The sequence below is a fragment of the Dipodomys merriami genome, unplaced genomic scaffold (assembly GCF_024711535.1).
Source record: "Dipodomys merriami isolate MVZ:Mamm:240054 unplaced genomic scaffold, mDipMer1.0.p SCAF_26, whole genome shotgun sequence".
In the NCBI taxonomy this organism is placed as follows: Eukaryota; Metazoa; Chordata; class Mammalia; order Rodentia; family Heteromyidae; genus Dipodomys; species Dipodomys merriami.
This window is the reverse complement of record NW_027204048.1, coordinates 7575284-7584154: the sequence shown is the minus strand read 5'-3', so window position 1 is coordinate 7584154 and position 8871 is coordinate 7575284. Positions and strand designations below refer to the sequence as shown.

General features: G+C 42.0%; 1 long non-coding RNA gene across 1 annotated transcript; it reads left to right on the top strand.

The window, feature by feature from the left end:
- The first annotated feature begins 4854 nt into the window (after nt 1-4854).
- LOC138836945 (uncharacterized) lies at nt 4855-8240 on the top strand. Its single transcript, XR_011375124.1, has 3 exons — nt 4855-5845; nt 7588-7709; nt 8111-8240. It is a non-coding gene; the product is annotated as an uncharacterized lncRNA (long non-coding RNA).
- The last annotated feature ends 631 nt before the right edge of the window (nt 8241-8871 follow it).

Sequence of the window (8871 nt, the reverse complement as noted above, 5' to 3'; positions counted from 1 at the left end):
GTAGCCAGTAAGTTATACAAAATTGTGCCAAATAACAGGTTCTAACAGGTTAAAAAACATCTGAGTAAACTCTCCTGCCATGTTTCCTCACCGTGACAAATCATAAAGGCTTTCTGAAGTTCATATTGTAGTGACTGAATGGAGGCTCCTAAGGTGAGATGAGATATGTAGGCTGGGGTGAGTCTTCAGTGGCGTTAGCTCACGTGCCCCTTCCTTCTCAAGAAAGAAGCTGCATTTCAGAAGACCAAATCCTGACCTCTGAGTGGTGTCACAAAGAAAACACAAATGTCTCATGAGGAAAATGTATGTATTAAGAAGCAAGACACAATTGAGGAGGGAGACTTCATCAGTTCTCTGAGAATGTTGTTATACACAAAGAGATTTGCTGTGCATGGACAGGAGTTTCTCCTGAGAAAATGCACCTTGCAAGGAACTGTGCAAGAAGCATGGTATGTATGATTGACCACTAAAAGAATAAGAGGACAGTGTTATGGGCAGTGTGTATGCTGGCCTGAGACATGTTTCCCTATGCTGGCAGGCATGGCAGAGGAGATACACAGGCTTTTTGAAGGCAAATCTGTCCTAGGGTAGTTATCGTTTGAGACTCTTGTGTCATTAACAGGATGGCTATGGCCAGTGGGGCTGACTGGCAAAAGAGACTCTGCTGTTCTTTACTTGGCTTCCTTCTAGGTAAAAGTTTCCATATGATAGTGAGAAAACTGGTGCCGTATGATAGTGGGAATATTGAGAGAGGGGATTCATCCAACAGTGCTCAGGCATGCCTGCTCTTCAAGAACTCCATTGTCCTTGAAAATTCTGCTTGTGGTTAAATTAAGTCTTGCTTCTGGGTACTGGCTGACTGGATCTTTAAATTTTCCAGTGACTTTACCTGATTTTTGTCTTTTGTAGGAAAAATTGACAAAAAATAATTTATCTGTTTCCTGAATGACTTTCTGGAGGATGCTGTCCTTTCTCCAGTACAGATAAGGAAGAGATATTCCTTGTGGTACTTATCTTCCAGAACTGGGCAGGAGGATTCAGCTCCTGGCCTTGTGAGGGCCTCATTCCTGTAAGCTTTTCCTTCTGGATTCTAGCTTTGGGTCTCTGATAATCTCTCTTTTTCATCAGGCCCATTAACCATCTTGCTCTACCATGAGTCCTGGAAGCTGGATGTCTTGGCATCCTGTTGCTTCTTCATGCATCCTCTTCTTGGCTCTGCAGAGCTTAACTCATAGGAAGTTGGTGGAAGGCAGCATGTATGCTGCAAGCAGCACCGTGGGGGCATACAGTCTTCACGGAATGTATTAGCATCACATCCTGTTTAATATGATAAAAAGCTGGACTCTCACTTGTACTGCTTGACTCTTCCTGTTCTTTCAGGCAGGATCCTTGGAAATAGAAATTATGGATGGGAATGGTGTTTGAGTGGTCTTCAGAAGGTTTAAACTCCCAAGATACAAATTATTGGAATTCCTGTGGACTGGCAAGAAAGTGGGCAGGATCTCTTCACCCTCTGCCATTTCCCTGAGATCTTTTGTCCTTTCAGATGTGGACTCAACAAAGATCATTCCTACTGACACACTGTGGCAGAGGCTTTTTTTATGTCTCAGACATGCCCATTACTGGATTTGTAGATGGTTCTAGACTACTTTCCTCTGAACATAGGACAATTTCATCATGTTGCTAGTTTCTTCCTACAAGGCTATTCAATCTGGACTCAGAAAACATCCACCTTCCCCTCTCCAGTTGGACAGAACTCTGAGGGAACACAGTTATGAATATAGTGTTCATTCCTCTCAGGGATTCATGTGATGAAGGTCGTTGAGAATGCTGTGTGGCATGACCTTCAGTTTTTCTGTCCCTTTATTTTTTGGTATTTTGTGAAGAGTTTCTCCCTGGAACGGGACCCATATGACTGTGGGATTGGTCTTTAATTCACTACATGTCAGGTTCAGAGATGCTCCCTGTGAAATTGGGGAACTTTTTACAGAGTAAGGTGATTTGAGAATCTTTAAGCACAAGCCCTATTAGGGCTTCAGCCAAAGGGTTTTAATATGAGCTTCCTGTAGCTGTCAAGGGGCAGCATCAAAGTGGGAAACTTCCGTGGAGGAGCTCTTGTAGATTTCTCAAGTCTCTAAGTGTGGATCTCTGACAGTTTCCATGCTAGATTGAAGTGTTTTGCGGGAGGAGAGGGGGCCGGCCCCAAGGCCTGGTCTGTCATGTCCCAGAAATGGCTAACGTGCATAGGGACTTTGTCCCCACTGATCTGCTCCCATATTGTTATGAGACCTGATTTTATGTTTTTGTCTAAGCAGTTTTTGTTTTAATGATTCAGAGAAATATATTCTGAACCCTGACTTGATGGTCCATTCAAATCACTTTCTAACTCTCTCTGATTTGGCATCTAGAAAATTCACCAAGGAGATTTCTGTGTCCTTATGCAGATCTCTCACTATCCTGCTCTTACAATTTACCTCGTCTTTTTGGAGTTCTCTCATTCCTGAAATACTTCTGAGTACTCTGAAGTTGCATTCTGTATATTCTGGCAACTATCATCTGCAAATATGGAGTTCTATAAACTTCTGTACTTGTCCTCTGCCTAGTCTGTTAATGGGAGTTTCCTATCAGGAGACAGCTGGATCTTGAATTTTGTTCTCTAGATACTGCAGGAGCCTCACTTGGAGATGATTTTCTAATTTGTTCTTTAACTCAAAGCTGATAAAATCACTGAGAATGTTAATAAAGCCTCTCTTTTGCCTGGGGCCCTTATCATGAGCGAAAGCTTTGTGAAAATGTTGGACCACAGAGGGTAAAATCCTATGACTTTCCTGGTGCTTTGCAAGGCATTTTCTACCTGTTCAACAGCAGGTAGACTAGGACATGTGTCCTTTCTCTGGGCTGTAAGGCCAGAAAATGTGCAGGTCCTCATTGGAGCTGAATGAAATGCTAGGAATGGTACACAAGGGCAAGGGCCTCAGACTCAGCCAAAAAGGAGGAGGGGCTGGGGCAAAGTTGGCATGAAGTATTGAGATTGGACCGAATGAGGCATCATGGCTGGGGTGAAAGAACTGTGCAGAAACTTTAATTTGAACTTGTATGGCATGTATTTAGAGAATCTGTTGAACAAAATAGAGGATAAGTCTAGTGGATGACCAGACATCTTGACAGGAGCCACCAGGGACACACTGTTCAGAAAGGGAAGGACCTCAAGACTTTGGGGAAGATAGAGGCCAGAGTCTGAGAAAATTCAGGGGAAGGGGATGGAGAAGTCTTCAGGGACAAAATGCTAGAGAAGATGTCCTCCTCAGAGTGCCTAGGTGACTCTTTGGCTGTAGCAGATTCTGAGTTGAGAACTTCATCTAGGGCATCTCCTTTTAAAAGCTGCTGGTGTCATTGAGCTTCTCTAGTGGGATGCAGGAGACATACAAACTTCATTCAACGCTTGGCAAGGTTGATTACCTGCTATCAATGACTCCCACTGAAGCACACCCTGGTTATTTACGCAGCAAAGCACATCCTTTTATCCTTTGTTATTGGGCCCTCTAGATTCCCCCCTCCAAGTTCACCTGCTCAACCTGTCAGAGGCAGGTGGAAAAGATAGGAGCACACCCATTTTCTGTACCTTCCTCCTTGAGCACAAACATTAGCTGTTCTTTGGAGATCACTATTTGAAGTCCATTATTTTGCACAGTTTTTGAAAATGTAGAGTTTGGAAATTGTGCTGTTTCACATAGCTTTGTCGTCTTAAGATGATCTCTATCTGCAACTCCCAACTTTCCCATGTTACTGGGAATTCAGTTTCCTGAATTCCTATCAATTCACAGATAGTGATGACATTAGTATCTTTAGGTAAAGGAAATAGAGTCTTATTAATTTTCAGGATGGGTAGGAGAAGGACAGCTTTTATGGAAAGGCCCAGGAGCTTGGACTTCCTGATGGGTTTAAGGGTTGAGGCCTCAAGTTTGGCCTAATGGTGGTCTTGCGCCTGCTTATTTCTAAATGTGCTGACCATTAATCTCTGGAGATGTATTTCTTTTCCTGAATGTTCCTTCAGTACCTTGGAAAGCAAGATAATTAGAGGAGTGTGGTAACTTTGCCTGAAGCTATACAAACCATCCTGAATATCAGCTCTTGGGGAATTGCAAGGGGTTGGACAGGGGGGAACAACAGTGTGAGAAAGACAAGAAAATGCTGGCCTGTAAAAACATGTGACTGAAAGCATCCTGGTTCATTCATGATCTAACACTTCATTCGTGAATACATTTAGATGTCCTGTTACATGTTCCTCTTACATTTGCTTACTCTCAAATTTACACACCAATTGCTTTGAAAAGGGGTATTACAGATGTCTTGCTGCTTCCTTTGGAAGCGAGTGATTCCTGGATGACTTAGTGTCTCACATCTGCAATCGCAGCTAAGCAGAAGACACAGGTAGAAGACTGAAATTCAAGCTGGCTTTCTTGAAAAAAATTACAGAAAAATAACTTAAAAGCAAGAAAAAATAGAGCCCTAGGTCTGCCTAGTTCTAATGACTGCCAAAAAAAATTTAAACAAAAGAAAGAGCATGGAATTAGAGTTTGATTTTTTTCTTCACATTTCCACCAACATCGATTTTCTGCTTTATTTTTTTGGGGTATGCTTTTTCTGGGTCCTGAACCCAGAGCCTAGGCATTGTCTCTGAGGTTTTCCTCAGGGCTAGCATTCTGCCACTTAAGCCTTATAACAGTTATCCTAGTGAACATAAAGGAGTAATACCCGATGGATGGTTTTATAATGACTGCTGATGTTTCATGAAGTTGTACAAATACACTATAAAAATTCCAGTTGATGTTCTCTTCCATTTTCAAATTAGGTTTATTTTTTTAATGGATTTTGTTATTTTTGTGTCTTTCCTAAGGCTTGAACTCTGTTTCTGAGCTTCTTTTTCTCACAGCTAGTGCTTGAGCCACAGCTTCACTATGGATTGTGTGTATGTGTGTGTGTGAGAGACAGAGAGAGAGAGAAAGAGAGAGAGAGAGAGACAGAAAGAGAGAGGTACTAATTGGCATAAGCTCTCATGTGCTTTCCTGTACAGCTGGCTTCAATCTGTGACCCTCAGATCTTAGCCTACTGAGTTGCTTAGATTACAGGCATGAGCCACCAGTTCCTAGAAGTTCATAGGTTTCTGTTCATTTAGTGACTATTATTCTCGTTTCCAAGCAGAAATAGGCAACATAAAACCCTAACACTATTTTGTTCTATGTCAGTATTTTCTTAAAGCCACAGTAGCTAATTCTGTCCTAACCTTTCATTTTCAACTAATTTCCTATTTACTAAAGTCAATGCTTGATATCATTGTGCTGTGCAAGACTAATGCACAGGCATCACTCATCTCATAACTGACCTCCTTAGAGTGAAGTATACTGAACTGTGGAGGAATTTATAGTGAGCGCCATTCTATGATCACAGCTATTTATAAGTTCTCCTTGCCAGTTTCCTAGCCTGGCAAGTGGTGAGGGATTCTGTGGTCTGATATGCACATCTTCGTGGACACCACCAGGCCAATACTGGCACTGCGGCAGCCACCACCAAGAGCAGCAGGCTCGCTTGACTCAGCATGTACAATGTAGTGTGCTGGCAAGTGGGGTGTGGTTATGGCTCATCCTCTTTGGTGCATAACCTCTCCTAAACCACAGAAGAAAAGAAAGGAGCCAGGAGGCGTTATTACCACGCAGAGAACTGAAGGACTGAAACCCAGCGGGAGAAGACCCAAAGTATGGACATGGACCTATAGCAGGAGCCTACCTAAGGATGCTTGTACTTCTTTCTACACAGCCCTGGAACCCCAGAGTGACCTGGAACACTGGTGAGTGCAATATATCATTTAAAACATACACAGGAGACCTGGAAAAGGCCATTGCTTTCCTAATACTTTTGATGAACAGAATCTCTGGCCTGCTTCTGATAATGAAGCTAACAGAGGTGGTTTATAGGAAATTTGCCTTGTCACCCTACCAGATAGAAAACATGTTTTGATTGTGGAAGTCCAAACCTAGGCTGCTGTTTTACAGTCACTGAGAAAACAGGTGTTTGGTTGTTGATGAATCTTACCAGAACAATGTTAAAAAAAAAAAAAAAGCAATTACTGGCCCTGGCTCAGGTGGCTTGGTCCTGCATTAGCAACATAGAAGTATAGAGTTGGCACACCACCCAGCAGGCAGACCAGAGAGGTGCAGGGCTGCACAGGCAGGCACAGCATCCTCAGGCACAGAGAACAGACAGGTTCAGGGAAGCACCTACTCCTGTGACCTTCTGAGGCTTGCTTACGGGAGAAACAGCCCACCTGGATCCCAGCTCTTCTCACAGTGTCTAGGCTGTGTTTTCTGATTCGTTTGTATTGCTGATTCTGGAATTTTCTGTGTAGCAACATATATTCCTCACTTCTACACTCCCAATATGAAATTCTCTTCAAGTGGAGTGGCAGCTATTAAACCCTTCAATTAAGAAAAAGTAAAAAAGTATCATTCAATCAGAATCTCCATCAGAGGATCTTTCTTTCCTGGAGGAATCCTTGTGACCTTTACTCTGCTAAAAAAAATTTTAAAGTAATTACAGGAAGGAGGGCAACCTGGTGTAAGAAAACACCTGAGTATGAAAACAATGACTGCAGTAACATTCTTTGAAGATCCTCTGATATAATGAATGACCCACACTTGTTGAGAGACAATGGAGTGGCTTACTTCAGATAGAGTCTCTGAGTAGGAATACTCATTTCACAGCTGCATGCCAGCTGCATGGTCTGTAGTAACTGGAACCCACAGGAAATGTCTGCCTTTTGTAGTTAAATTCTTTTAAGTCTCTTAATATTGTTTAAGTCCCTTTAAATTGTTCTATGTACCTTCCAGGAGAAAACATTTAGAAAACACATCCAAAGTACTTACTGCTAATAATCTTTGCCCATCTTAAAGTTAAGTCATAGTAATACCAATTTTGAGATTCACATACTCAAAGGAATTGTAAAGAAACACTAAATGGAATGTCCTACAGATTCAGTAGAAAGGAAATAATCCTCTGAATTAAAAAAAATGGAATTCTGGATATTTTGTGACCATTTAAACAACTTCACTTTGGACTCTGAGAATTTAGTAAGAGTCTCTAGAATAGGAAAACTTTTGGGTTTAGGATAACATGACTTCTGGTTTTGAAATGGTGAGGTCACTGCCCTGATGTTGAACAGGGTTGTGTGGTACTGTCCAAGAATATCTAGCAGACAGGAGACTTCTTAAGAAAACTGCAGGTTTAGTCTGGGGGCATGATTCAATGATCCTAGGCACCTCCCTAGAATCCACCCACTGCACCGGTAGAGGCCAGTGCTTCTGATGTGGATCCATATATTCCCTCCTGCAGTTCATAGGCCTCTGCCTTGACTGCACATATACCCACCCACTGTATCTTCAATATTCTGGCTTGGTAGAGCCCATAGCAGATTACACTTTGCTCAGGAGTGGAAGTATCTGTGTATGGAGAAGAGAATGTACACTTGTAAAATGCCCTAGATGTGTTATACTGTTTTCGAAGTTACCTACATGGTCCTCTGATTAATGACAGGGTCTGACAGTACTGCCCAAGGGAGATGGGAGACCCAGACAAGTACAACCATAGGACTCAGTGCTTTGTGGCAGAGGTCTCTCAAAGTTTCCTTCAAGTCTGTGTCTAAAGAAGGGTTCCTGGTAAGTATCTGAGAAACTGCTGCTCTAACTGGTTCTCTGTATTTTATTTCACAGAATGGTCCAATCTTGACAGACTATGCAGAAGTTACCGGTCCTTTCAGAAAGTTGGGTGTGGTGGGTTGTTGAATGTAGCTGGGACAGGAATGTCTCCTGATATGAATGCTGCGGGAGCCTGCCTGGCAGCAGAGGAAAGCCTTGTTCCTAGACGCTGATGCTATTGCCTAGCCTAATAGACACCTGAACAGATGACTGAAAAGCCAACAATAGAATAGGACAGGTAGAGTTGGTAGAAGTTAAAATTTTATGCCTCCTCTCAGTGGAAAAGTTTGAAATCACAAGCCTTGCCTTATTTTTGATCCAAACCCCTAACCAAGTAACGTAATTTGCTTCTATTATTTCAGGTCATTGGACCTGAACTGTGGGACTGGGCACTCTCCCTCAGCTGTTCAGCTCAAGGCTAGCGCTCTACCACTTGAACCACAGCTCTACTTCCGGATTTTCTTGCTTATGTGATACTGAAGAATCAAACCCAGGGCCTCATGCATGCAAGGCAAGCACTCTAGTGAATTCACAGGATTTTGAATAAAGGATATCCCCGATTTAGAGACAGATTTTCCACCACAGTTTTATTAGTGCATGTTAATTGTACACTGAGAGAGGTTTACTGTTACTGCTTTGTGTGCATTTAGATAGATAGGCTTGGAGCATATTTGTCCCCTCTATTCCTCTTTTTTCCCGTTTCTCCACATTATCTTTTGTATCTTGTTTATTTTAATTTATATTATCCTTAGTTTGTTATACCAAGGTATTCCAACTTAACACGCCATTTGGGGAGTGCATCTTCACACCAACCTCACAACTTTCTTCATTATCTTCCATCTCTCCCAACCCTGTTTTTCATGTTCTTGTAAATTTTGAAGGGATTTCATCTTATCCTCTCATACTGTGTAAAGTGTATTTCAGCCACATTCCCAAATTGCCTTTTGCTTTCCTTATTTATCACAGTCTTTCTGGAAGTTCAAAACAGGATACTCCACAGGAGGCCTTTCAGTGAAAAGTGCATGTTGAGATAAATGTTCTCTCCCACCTGGATTTTAGTAGTTGGAAGCTTTTCTGTAGTTTAAATTTTTCTTAAAAATCTGTGAAATATTTTACCAATGCT